The sequence below is a fragment of the Strix aluco genome, chromosome 1 (genome assembly GCF_031877795.1).
Source record: "Strix aluco isolate bStrAlu1 chromosome 1, bStrAlu1.hap1, whole genome shotgun sequence".
NCBI lineage: Eukaryota > Metazoa > Chordata > Aves > Strigiformes > Strigidae > Strix > Strix aluco.
The window spans coordinates 30,856,018-30,869,740 of record NC_133931.1 but is presented as its reverse complement, the minus strand read 5'-3'; positions in this window follow the sequence as shown (position 1 = coordinate 30,869,740).

The following is a 13,723-nucleotide window of genomic DNA, read 5'->3' as shown; positions in this document are numbered from 1 at the left end:
GAGCGTGTCCAGAGAAGGGCAACGAAGCTGGTGAAGGGCCTGGAGCACATGTCGTACGAGGAGCGGCTGAGGGAACTGGGGTTGTTTAGTCTGGAGAAGAGGAGGCTGAGGGGAGACCTCATCGCCCTCTACAGCTACCTGAAAGGAGGTTGCAGAGAGCTGGGGATGAGTCTCTTTAACCAAGTAACAACTGATAGGACAAGAGGGAATGGCCTTAAGTTGCACCAGGGAAGGCTTAGACTGGATATTAGGAAGTATTTCTTTACAGAATGGGTTGTTAGGCGTTGGAATGGGCTGCCCAGGGAGGTGGTGGAGTCCCCATCCCTGGAGGTGTTTAAGAGTCACACTGACATAGCACTTAGAGATATGGTATATTTGGGAACTGTCAGTGTGAGGTTAACGGTTGGACTGGATGATCTTCAAGGTCTTTTCCAACCTTGATGATTCTGTGATTCTGTGATTCTGTTAAGTATCATGCTTACCTATGGTGCTACAAAAGTAATTAGCAGTATATAATGAGTCATAGTGGAAAGATGACACAGTGGGTATTATTTGAATTCCAAATGGCCTTGATTTATAAATTCCCTTCTAATGATTAATAATACCTTACCTTCTTAAGTGTAGCTGTCATAAAAGGGGATCTCAAAGCACTTTACATCAAGCACAGACAACTGTTGCATTGCTTTGTAAGGATCTTGAGGTTTAGTATATATACACAGTGTAAAAAAATTAAAAGGGAAAGAAGAACAGATATTCACTATAACGGTCTTAAAAGTTGAAATGGCATTTTATCTTATTTCAAATTATGACAAGGTTTACAGTAGAAGTTAATGGCAACTGCTGGGGGTGATTGAGAGAGTGACTGGGTAGGGGCTTAGGTGCTGAGTGGGGTGAACTCACCACTTTTTACAATAATATAATCCAATATAATTTGAAATGAAAGAGGGCTATAACGTTTATTGCACTCTTGGGAAATGGAAATTTCTAGGCCAAAGCCCATTAGGTCACATGAAGTAATTTGATAACCCAGTATCACTGATGTATGATGAAAAAAATTGGTGTGGAAAGGTCTATTTTGCAGAGAATTTATAATTTGGATATGAATCTTTCTACTGCTTGAAAACATAGATTTTGTCATTTACTCTATCTTCAAAACCAGTCTGCTTTAATAGAACCAGACAGTTGTGAATTATTTAGATAATGATTTGACCCCCTTCACTTTATAACTTTCTTGAATATGTTTAGCATTCAAAAGTTATTCTCTTTTGGCTGTCAGCATTTGGGTCTTGATGCTAGACAACCTATTTGTGTACTTATTATCACTACTGAAAGTAGTTAAGGAGTAATCTTGTTTAAGTATTCAGCACTGTATAAATAAAATATTGTGTACTAGTCTTATGACCTGGTTCTAAGAATGTGGAAATAGAGGAGTTCCAAAGGAGGAGAACATAAAAAACAAGGGTTTGGAAAATAACCCTTATCTTCAGAGGCTTGTATTGCTGAGTCCTGGAAGGAAACCCTGGATCATGAACTCTTAGTCCTCTACTGTAACAGAAAATCAAAACTATAGAGAAGAAATCAAAATTACAGAAAAAAAAAAAAATTAAGATTGGATCAACCCATTTTAAAACTAGTTCGGTGTGGGAGAATATTGGACTTGCACAACCCTATGAGAGTTATCAAGCAAAGCCGTTTATTCTTCCAATAGTACATACTTATGCTCTCGCCAAAGCTCTTACTTCATAATTAGCAAATCAGTAATTAGATAGCTATCAACCTTTTCTCCTATCAGCATAAGACTACTCTAACACGCGCTGTGCAGACCAATCACCTTCTTGTTCACGCGCTGTTCACGCGGCAGTAACTTCTCACAGTTCAGTACTTTTCCACAGTTCAGTGTTGAAGCTGTCCGTTGTTTTCCCTGTCACCTTGGCACAACTCGGCAGTTTCTTATCTTTCTCCCAAGGCCTGTTTCTCATCAAAGCCTAGCTGCTTCTCAGGGGCTGAGCAGAGCTGACAGGCCGATGTCGACTTGCCTCTCTCTCACAGTTTGGTTTTGTCTCAGTCTTCCTTTCAGAAGGTTGATCTGGGAATTCACAAATATTCTAGTGGCTAGAAAGCTTGTTATGGTTTCCATCTTCAAAGTACACAACGCTGATTAGATGGAGTTTTTTCTTGCCCTAATTCTCCCATTAGGTTAAAGACTTTGTCTCAGTCCCTTGAGTATGCACTTACACAGGAAAAGTTTTTTGATATATCTTGCTTTTTGATCTTGGCAGCTTTATAATACCTATGATTGGAAATTTAAGTTTGACCAACATATTGTGAAAATCAGATTCAGTATCTTAGGGAGGTGATTCAATTTCAAAACAACTCATTAAAAGAAGTAGTGGAATCCCTGGTCTTGGGCAAAATAGAGTGTGGTGGTTTGACCTTGGCTAAATGCCAGGTACCCACCAAGTCGCTCTATCACTTCCCCCCCTTCCCACTTTCTTCTCAACAGGGCAAAGAGGGGAAAGAAAATAAGATAGGAAAAAAACCCCAACCCATGTGGGTAAAACAAAAGCAGTTTTAATATAAGCAAAGCGAAGCAAATGTCCGCGCAGGGAAGCAAAAAAAAAAAAAAAAGAAAACGGATTTATTCTCTATTTCCCTTTAACAGGTGATATCGGGCCTTCTCAGGAAGCAGGGCTCCGATACGCATAGTGGTTGCCTCAGAGGACCAAGCGTGACCCCACCCCCTTCCTCCTTTTTCCCAGCTTTATACTGAGCAGACGTCATATGGTATGGAATATCCCTTTGGTCAGTTCGGGTCAGCTGTCCTGGTTGTGTCCCCTCCCAAGATCTTGCCCACCCCGTCCCACTGCAGAGGGAAAATGTCGGAAAGAGCCTTGGTGCTGTGTGAGCACTACTCAGCAGTAGCCACAACACCAGTGTGCTATCAACACCCTGCCAGCTCCCAACATAAAACACAGCACCATGAGGGCTGCTATAGGGGAAAACCAATTCCGGCTCAGCCAGACCCAGTACATAGAGTTTCTTCCAAAAAGCTACACTTTGAAGCAAGTTTTTAGAGAAAATATTTGGCTTATTTGTGTAGGAGAAATGAGGCTGTCACTGGTCTATTTTGGTCTCAGGAGATCTGAATGTGCATGTACTTGGTTTGAATAGGATGGAGTTTATAGTCTTCACAGCAATTCACATGGTGCTGTGTTTTGGATTTGTGATTGAAACAGTGTTGAAAACACACAATAGTGTTTTGGCTATTGCTGAGCAGGACTTGCACATCATCAAAATTTTTCTTTTTTCTTTTTTTTTCCCTTTTAAACCTTTTTCCCATGCTGTACTTTCCTCCCCCCAGCCATTAGGCCAAGAGTGTGCAAGAAGTTGGGAGGGTACCAAATGATCTTTTAACTTCGTGAAATCTAATTGCAGTGATTACTCACTATATTACTTCATCAACATTTGTCAGCAGACAATCTTTGAACCCTTTCTCTTCATCGGCATCTATCAGTGGAAGGTCTTGGAAATCTTCACAAAATCTAATCTTTGAAATCCTCACGAAATCTGCCCTGAGTGTCGTCCCAACTCAGAAGAAGAGGCTGGGTTACGGTCTGCTGCAATCCCAGAAAGCTCGAAGTGTCTCACTTAAGATCACTATAGGATCACGAGATGATTGACTTTTATCAGTATTTTTTTTTTTCATTTTGGCCACAGTTCTTGTCAGGTAATGCTGTCACCTTTCAGGGCAGGCTGTGATCCAAGCAGCAGGAGTTTCAGGTACAGTTAGGGAGTGCTTACTCACCCTAACTCACTGTACTTATAACCAGGACAAGAAAGTGATAGATCATCCCAACCCACTGCATTTGTAACCAAGACAAGAACACGATGTTGACTGGTCCTGACATTAAAATGTGGCTCAGGGGGTCTGCACCACCACAGAGGGGACACAAGCAGCTGTCACTAACTGACCAGAGGAATATTCCATACCATATGGCTTCATGCTCAGTAATGAAATGGGAATGTTTGGGGTTATGGCATATGTTTTTTCAAGTAACTGTTATGTGTGCTGAGGCTCCTCCTTCCAGGAAGCAGCTAAACATCTTTTGGCTGGTAGGGAAAAGTGAATAAATTCCTTATTTTCCTTTGCTGGTGTGGACGACTTTGTTTCATTTGTTAAACTGTGTTTACCTTGACTCATAAATTTCCTTGCTTTTGCTCTTTCAATTCTCTCCCCTGCTTTGTTTCACCTGTTAAACTGTCTTTGTCTCATGAGTTTTCTCACTTTTGCTCTTTAAATTCTCTCCCCAGTCCTGCTGGGAGGACTGAGTGAGTGACTGGATAGGGGCTTAGGTGCTGACCAGAGTCAGCTCATGTCTTGGTTTCAGCGAGGATAGAGTTAACTTTCCATGGGCTGAGAGGGAGCACAGTTAGAGGCCCAGGCCTGGATTGGACATTGGAGTATTTCATATCATGTGATGTCATGCTCAGTATATAAGGGGACTCATGCTTTCTCATTTCTGTTTCCATTTTCCTGTCGGTGTGGTGTGATTTTTGGTGCAGTCAGGATCACTGCTGGGGGCGGGCTGCATATAGGTCACCAGTCGGTGAGCAGCTGAATTGTATTTTACCCATTTGGACTTACTATTGTTGGTTTTGCTACTATTACTAAATTTTTTTTTTATTCAACCTACAAATTTCTTTTTTTGTCCCTCCCCTATTTCACCAGGGAGGGGTGGGGGGGAAGTAAATGGCTGGCCATGTGGTGATTGGCTACCAGCCGAGTTCAAACCATGACAGCTCACCATGGTTTCTTTTTGTAATCTACATTTTGAGGTTTGAGCAGTTTATAAGACTGCAATACTAGTATTTCTAGCACAGCTACAAAAAAAATTATACTAAAAACTCTTCTCACCTCTCCAGAGCAAATGAAAAATCTCCAGACTTTGAATAAACTACAATAATTTAAACTTTCTTTACATCTTAAGCAAGCTTAATCAAACTCATAATAAGAGAATGAAGTTGTACTTTATATATCACTGAGTAGGTAATATCAAAGTGAAAGGGAAAATAAGTAACAGTTTAGATGGAAAGGTAATTGGACCAGAAGAAGAGATTAGGAACAAATATCAGGAGGCTTTCTGGAGATGTTCATAGAACTTCATCAGAATCTGATATGGAAAGACTTTGGATTTTTTGATTCATTTTCTCATTATTTTCTAGAATTATGTAGAAGGATGTAAAAACTAAATACAGTCTCTATATGGTTTTGTTCTTTTGTTATTTATAGAAGTCAAGTTAAAAATTAATAGTTCTTAATCACATATTTGAAAGTCATTTAAAGACTATTCTTTGAAGGGCACTTCAAATTGTTTCTGAACTACTTGTGGCCTTTTTAGTAATAGTCTAGGAGCGAGAGGTAATGTCCTAATGCTTCACTCCAAAATGGAATGTTAAACATGTTGGCTTGGGGAAGCAAAATGCAGCCTTCTTTGTAGGAAAAGTAAGTTTTGCTTCAGGTAAGCAAAATTTTTAGTTATTCACATTGACCTTGAAAAAAAGACAGATTCTTTATTCTATTGTGAAAATATCTAGAGAAAATTACCTGCTTTATGTCAATAATGAAACAAATATCTCCTGTGCCTTCTTACTCTATTATTTAAATTATGCACCTTTTAATGTAAAAAATTATCTTTATGAATAATGTTCTACATCAGGTTATTCACCAGCTTCTGCCATTTTTATGATACTGACAATGGGTTATTTTATTATCTGCCCTTTGCAAAACGTAGTAAAGTTATATCCACAAGTGACTATGATTGAGGAAGAAAACATGAAAATTTTACAGGGAATAAAACATAGTCTTGAAGCAATAGCAATAATAGGAACATATGGAAATTAAAGGATATGCTGTACAACAGCAGGCATACTATTTTCTTCCTGCTTTCAGGTCCAGATCTTATCCAACTCTACTGAACAGAATTGGTTATTTTTATGAGTTCCTGAAACATATGTCATTTGAAGCATGTTATCTTGCTAACATGAGAAATCAGCCATGAAATATGCAAACAGTACAATTTGTGGGCAAGGGGACAAGGAAAGGAAAAAAAGGAAAGAAAGCATGTTTAGAAAAGTAAAGCAACTAAATGACATTAAATGTGTAGAAAAATGCAAAGAATGACTGAAAGAAAACAATTAAAAAGATGTGTGGCTCATAGGCCAGAGGGTTGTGCTGCCATCCAGAGGGATCTCAACAGACTGGAGAAATGAGCCAACAGGAACCTCATGAAGTTCAACAAAGAGAAGTGCAAAATCCTACACTTGGGGAGGAACAACCCTATGCACTAGTGCATGACTGGAAAACAGACTTGAAGAAAAGGACCCAGGGCTCCTGGTGAACACTAAATTGACCATGAGCCAGCACTGTGCCCTTGCAACAAAGAAAGGGAATGCTCTCCTGGGCTACACTGGACAAAGTATTGCCAACAGGTGGAGGAACGTGATCCTTCCCCTCTGCTCAGCACTGATGAGGCCACACCTGGAGTGCTGGAGTCCACTTCTGGGCCCCTCAGTACAAGAGAGACGTGAACATACCAGAGAGAGTCGAACAAAGGACCACCAGGCTGATTAAGGGACAGGAGCAGCTCTCCTATGAGGAAAGGCTGAGAGAGATGCGACTGTTTAGCTTGGAGATGTGAAGTCTCAGGGGGGATCTTAGAAGTGTTTAAATATCCAAAGGAGTTTGCAAAGAGATGGAGCCAGGCTCTTTTCAGTGGTGCCCAGTGACAAGACCAGAGACAGTGGACACACACTGAAACTTGGGAGGTTCCCTATGAATATCATGAAACACTTTTTCACTGTGAGGGTGACTGAGCACTGGGCAGGTTTCCCAGAACATTGTAGAGTCTCCACCCCTGGAGATATTCAAGAGCTGTCTGGACTTGGTCCTGTGTAACCAGCTTTAGGTGGCCCTATTTGAGTAGGGGCGTTGGACAAGATGACATCCAGAGGTCCCTTCCAACCTTGACCATTCTGTGACGCTGTGAGAAGTCACCAAGCACATGAAAATGTAAGTAAAGGAAAGGAATAGCAAACTCCAGAAAGTTCTGTAATAGAACAACGTAGAAGTAATTATTTAAAGGCTGAGGACAACGTGACTGCAGTATTTGCAGAATTAGTTCTGCCATTGTGCCAGCATGCCCAATATATATGGTTCAGTAGTACACTGATGTATCTTCACTGGTATGATATATACCACATTTTGGTAACATCAAATATAAAAGCTTGAATATGAACAAAAATCAATGTGATTTGTTCATCGTTACATAGGGGTGATTTTGAGAATCCCACATTTTTTCTAATAATCACAGTGCCTGTACAGATGATCAAACCAAGCCTTTCTTAAATTCCTGTCAGACTCCCCCTTCCCCTTAACTGTGTTTTCCCCTTTAGCATTCTGTACACCTTCACAAGAACTTGAATCTTGTAACATCTCCTTCCTTTCACTTTCATTTTTTTTCACATGATCTCAGTGCAGGTGGCTCTCCTGCCCTTTTTCCACTTTTTCCTTTGCTTTTTGTGCCTAAATACACAGTATCTGTTAGGAAACACTTTCACTATTAAGTCCTTTCTAAAAAAGTCACTCCAGTTGCAATATGCAGAAGAATACTAATATTAGCTTTAAAACTGTCCACTGCGTTTCTTCCCTAGACTTCAGTGTGTCCTCCTGACATCCCTGTTTGTCTTTAAGATTTTAGGTTCTTTGGGGTACAGATTGCCATTGCTCAATCTGTGCAGTTGGTAATGCTTTACAATTAAGGTGTAACATTAGAGTCTGAGGTCCAGTTGCTATTTTCATGCAAGGCATACCATCTAGACAAGACAATATATGTATTAGTATGAGGACAGGAATTAGAGTTCTCATTTACGATTGGCTAATAGCACTGTAGAGTGATTTGTAAACCTGATTATACCCAGTGATTGATAATGGTTAATTTATTTCACAGATCGCAGTGCCAGGACTAAAAGAAGAATCAGCCAACAAAAACATCACTTCATCATGTAGATAACTCACATCCACTTCTTTTTTTTTTTTTTTTTTCACTTTCATCTGTATTAAAATATTTAAAAAATAAAGTCCTTGAACAAAGAACATCATGGTGCTGATTCAAGGCTCTATTTAGCTGAAGATTATTCATACCCAATAGAAATGACATTTTAGTTTTAGACTGCCAAAGTGAACTTTATTAGTACATCATTAATCATTGTCTTGGAGATGACACCTGGGGAAAATGATTTAGTGGAGATTAGAGCACTCAAATGTAACACTGAAAATATCACATTTATTTCCAGCATCAATCAGTCAATGAAACACATATTAACAAAAAATGACATTTATGTACATTTAAATCTGCTCATAACAAAATGCACTGCTTTCTATTCAGGAACATTTTCTATTTTTTTCACATTTTATATTGAGTTTATAATTTATATAAAAATCTACTGTTATCACTCTATTCAATTTAAAATCTGTGTAATAAAACACATTTGAAAGAATATAGAAATTAGCAAGTAGTGCCAAAGAGAATAATTTGTTGGAAGAACAAGCATTTCAAAAAGAAATGTCCACCTCTCCATATAGTCTACAGGCATTGCTGCATAGCCAATATTTAACTCCAAAAATCTGAAATCTGTTCACTTTCTTAGACTTTGTTGATGTTGTAATAATAATAAAAAACCCCAATCACCCTATCAACAAGCAATTTTTATTTTGAGATGAAAAAATATAATTTAGAATATCTCCCATGCAAAGAGTTGGCATCAAAGTAAGAGCATATTAATTTTTATCATTCAAAGAGCAATAAATTTTGTATAGCTTATTTAAGTCATGTGACTTGGACTAAACAATAAAATTGCTCTCTTTCTCTCCTTTTCTCTCTGTTAACACTTCGGTATCTCACCTTTATCAGACTCAGGGTGCCATAATCTTATGGTTTCTAACTTAACTGCTTTCCCCTATTATTGCCTGGGAAATAACCGTTAAAACTGAAGAAAGCAGAAAACCACTCTTTTCTAATTGAGGTGTTTTACTTGTTTTTCCTAGAGGATGAGAAATTCAGCTGTTTCCTATGCTTTAGATTTTTAAGCATGAAATACTGTCCTGATACAAAAAAAGGAAATCTGTTACTAAGAATAAAATATTACATCACTGCAATTTAAAATCAAGGATATTTAATATACACATTTACAGTTTTACAAATAAAGCTAGAAATATTCAATACTAAATTTTGCTTTATTTTAAAGATTATTATTTTTCATATTAATGAAAGTTATTATCTGATTCATACTGGAAAATGTCTAAAAAAAAATCTCAGTATGTTGTACTCTATTCTGAAAATTGATTAGCTTCTCTCTTCTCCTCTCTTGCATTAAGATAGTGGGTAGAAACATAAATTCTTGGCAATGTCAGAGAAGCATGTCTATAAATAACTGTATATACTAAATGTTACAGAGGTGAATACTATTCCATAGTTATTATGACACTGACCTAATTTAAAGGCTGTGTGTATTATGTCTGTGTGGAATACAATTAAGCATATTAAAAGGACACAGTAATGAATGGAGAACTTTAAATAGAATGCTGTTTCAGAGAGAAACTGAACATAATTTTCAAAATAAGTGGCTACTATAGAATCTGTGAAATAAATATGATTCAGACTTCTTAGCATGCAGATGCAGTTCAGGAAAGTGAGAATGAATTGGTATCTATGACACCGATTTAGGAGGTACAGACGAAAAATAGTAGTACCCATCTAGTTTCTCTAGTCAATAAAACATGAGCTCCCTGGAGTCCAGGTATATTTGCTTTGCTAATCCTAACAATAAGAATTGTCACCACACATCAGCAATCCGCAACAGGGAGGAGTCTGAATAGCTATAACTACAAATCAAAAATTTATTTGAGAAGCAAATATTTTTCCTTCCTAAAGAGAGTTCCTTATCATCCACAACCCTGCTTTTCCTTATGCTGGCAGCAGTGGCACTGTAAGAAATAAACATTTCTGCCTCAATGAGGGCTCTGGGGAGTATGAGACATCTAGCTGAAAGACAGTGAGAGAAAGTACTAGAAACTGTAAAGGAAAATGAGTTATTTCAGAACTAAGTCATTGGGAGTAGAAGTTACAACCTGAAGTCTGATCTGATGTAAAGCAAATAATTCCTAAATATAACTTTCATTCCTGGCTTTAAAAGCACGTGTTTTGTGAGTAGAGGCACCTCATCACTGAGAACTCAGTAATGTTTCAGGATCAGATGAGGGCAGGGTGCTCTTTGGGGAGCAGCAGCAGAGCTCAATTTAGTTGGTTGTCTTTTCAACTAGACATAAGCTTCCCTTATTGCCGAGCTATTCAGTCCCTCACCAGTCTAAAAAATGCACAACTGCTCACAGAAATAATGCTCTTTTCTTTAGATGGCATTGGAGTCTTTCCATCAGCTCCAAAGAGACCATCTTGAAAAACTGATCTTCGCTGTTCTGTGCCTCACTTTCCTCTTTGGTTATTTGAGGACTATAAAGTTCGTAAAGCTGAATGCTCTTAAGTAAAGGTGCTTTATGAACATATAGTAGAGCTCAGAATGATATAACAGAGAAGAAAGCACAGAAAACAGTATTTCTCCAAAGGTATGTGAAAGTGTTATGTGAAAGTGGTAACACCAAGCCTCTTTGGGCCTCCTGCTTTACAGTGGTGCAGAATTATTATAAGAAAAACCTCACCACAAACAAAATGAAGCAAATAAAGCCACAAACCACTGTGTTTTAGCCAACATGAGAATATACTCATACAGAAAAGAGCATGTGCTACTAGAACCCAGAATTGCCCCCCTAACCAAATGAAACGGATCAAGGATATCTCAAGGTACTACAAGAATTAATATTTAACAGAACCTATTTTGCTTGAGATAAAGGTCAGGAATTCACTTACAGTACCATTATCGCAAATGTGAAATCTAACATGGATGGAGACTCATACGGTAGCTGGATGCTATATGTTGCTACAGCAACCTGTAAAGGTTGAAAATGAGGTTCAGTGAAGTCAAAAGTCAGGAAGCTGAAGTTAGAACAGACTTCTTTGTTCATTTTATGTGATTCTACCAGACTGGTATATTCCTGATATTTTAAACACAGTCAAACTAAATATATTTCATTTGTCTGTATGTGATTTTGCTACAGGAATATTAAGTGTTTAATACATCAAAATGCATTTTCTTATACTGCAAGTTGAGGTAACTTGTTTTCTAAGTTTTTGTTAATATATTAGTGAAGCAGTAATGAACAGGTTGCATGGATTGTAACTATAAAATTAGCTTTTGAGTGAATATTGAAGTTGAATCCTGGTATACAAAACAGAGAATATTTTGCCTTTGGGCTCTAAGTTTTTCATATTTAAAAAATAAAGTAATTCCCCTGTTTATCTGTGAATGAAAATGTGCTTCAGTATGGAGAGAAGTGACTTCTATAGATGTTTTTGTCTGGCAGGAGGTCTCTTCTAGGTTTAATAAGAAACATGTATTTTGAAAACATTTCCTACAATTTTACACTTTTTCTAACATTCTTTGGGAGGTAAACTTGATTATTAAATATGACTCAATGGTCTGCCATATTTTCACTGTTTCTTTTCCCACCCTTCTCTGTTTCCATTCCACGAACAATAATTTTCACACATGTCCTCTTTTTCTTTAGTCCTTAGAATGAGATAAAAATGACTCCTCTCTATCTTTGCTGTTTATCCATTGGTCTAAATGATGACTGATGTTTCATAAAATAACCTTTGAATAAACCTTTTGCTGTTTTCTGAAATTTTGGCTGACATTGGTCCCTCTATCTCAAACAAGTTCTAGAGGAAATACAGAAGTCTTATGAGACTGTAGAATAAATGATTAAGAGTATGGAATTTATATTAAAATTATATTAGATTATGCCATTAAGAAAAGAGATGTATGAAAGGACACAAATATATAAAAATATTAGAAAAGTCATATAGTAAACTTTCCAGGCCCTGATTTTTTTTTTTTATAGACCTGACATGATTTCTACTTCTAAAGTTATTACTTGCTTTTGCTTTTAATGTTTTCTCAATTAAGATCTCATCTTCCAAATCTGTTTCATAAATCCAAGTGGGAAAAGTCAACAGACATATCCTCAGCACCTGATGTGTTTCTAGACACAGGTTTCCCTCAACTTAATTCCCTGGATGAGATCTTGACAGCATGATAATGATGTCCTTTAGGTCATTAAACAAAGTTCTCTTTCCACTTTCTTAGAAAACTTGAGAAAAGATATGGTAGCCTTTTGCTGCCTTTTACATTTTTCTCCCTACCCCTCTTTAAATCATATTAATAACTTTCACACTACTTTTTCACAAAAAAAGCCCTTAATCTTGTTTACTGGGAACCTCCCCTCTCAGTGACTGTCATCTTTTTGAGTTTCAGAGTTGCAAACACTTCTTTTGAAAAGCAACAATTCAGTAAAATGTTATTGCCTTCCTACTTAATCCTTAGCTTGTGTAACGTAACAGCCATAGCCACCTTTCACTGCTGTTCTTATGGTGAGTAACATACAGTATGCATTAGAAGTAAGCCTTGCTGGTCTAAAAGCTCTGTATTTATACGACTGGAAATATACACATCAGAAAATGTCAGAAAGCCAGTTCCAGTACAACCATGGTGTAATGACCTTTATGATATGTTATCTGTGCAATATCCCTTCAAACCAAGATTCTATGTTTGTGCAAAATGTACCAAAATATGTAATGCAATCATCAAATATATTGTAAGTAATAAGAAAGAAGAAAATAGATCAAAAGAGAAGGAAAGAGTGGCATACCAAACTCAAGAGAGGTTTAGGGGTGGCTGAACCAGCTTCTCAGGGATTATTGAACTCCTTTGACAGTAATGGTTTGATCATGTATTTGTTGATCTATATGGGAAGATAATCACAGGTTCAACTCACTTTCTGTAGTGTTTTTAGGTTTTTTCTCTATTTTTTAAAAAACCAGTCTCCCCTCTTCACATGATATTTTTGTAAACATAATTATATGTATTGCAGTTAAATTCTTCACATGGTCCTTGATTAAGCGGCCTTCATTTAAGAAGAACTCTGAACTGCATAGTCAAACTCCTTGGGATAAAAACTTCTATTAAGAGTGAGTCTTTACAGTGGAAGTTGTGGGCAATTTTCACAGCACAGATGTGTCTCCTTCCGTTTCAGTTAGCAATAAACTGTAAACTGAAGCTTAAGTCTGTAGGTTTAAATCAGTAGAATCACACAGGCTTTAAAAGAGTGGAAGCAGATTCAGAATTTGGCCCACAAATCATTCTCTTTACTTTATACACTAAAGAGTACAAGTTAGAGTTTGGAAACAAAATATGTGTCTAAAATTAGCTTTTTGTCCAGTGTGAGTCATCTGACTTCACTGGCTATAACTTTCGCTTACCATTTGATTAGTCCTCCTGCTAGCTTCTTAGAGGGGACAAAAAAACCAAACAAACAAACAAAAAAAAACAATCATAGAATGGTTTGGGCTGGAAGGGATCTTAGAGACCATCTATCTCCAACTCCCCTGCCAGGGACATGAACACCTTCCACTAGACCAGGTTGCTCAAAGCCCCGTCCAACCTGGCCTTGAACACTTCCAGGGAGGGGCATCCACAACTACTCTGGACAACC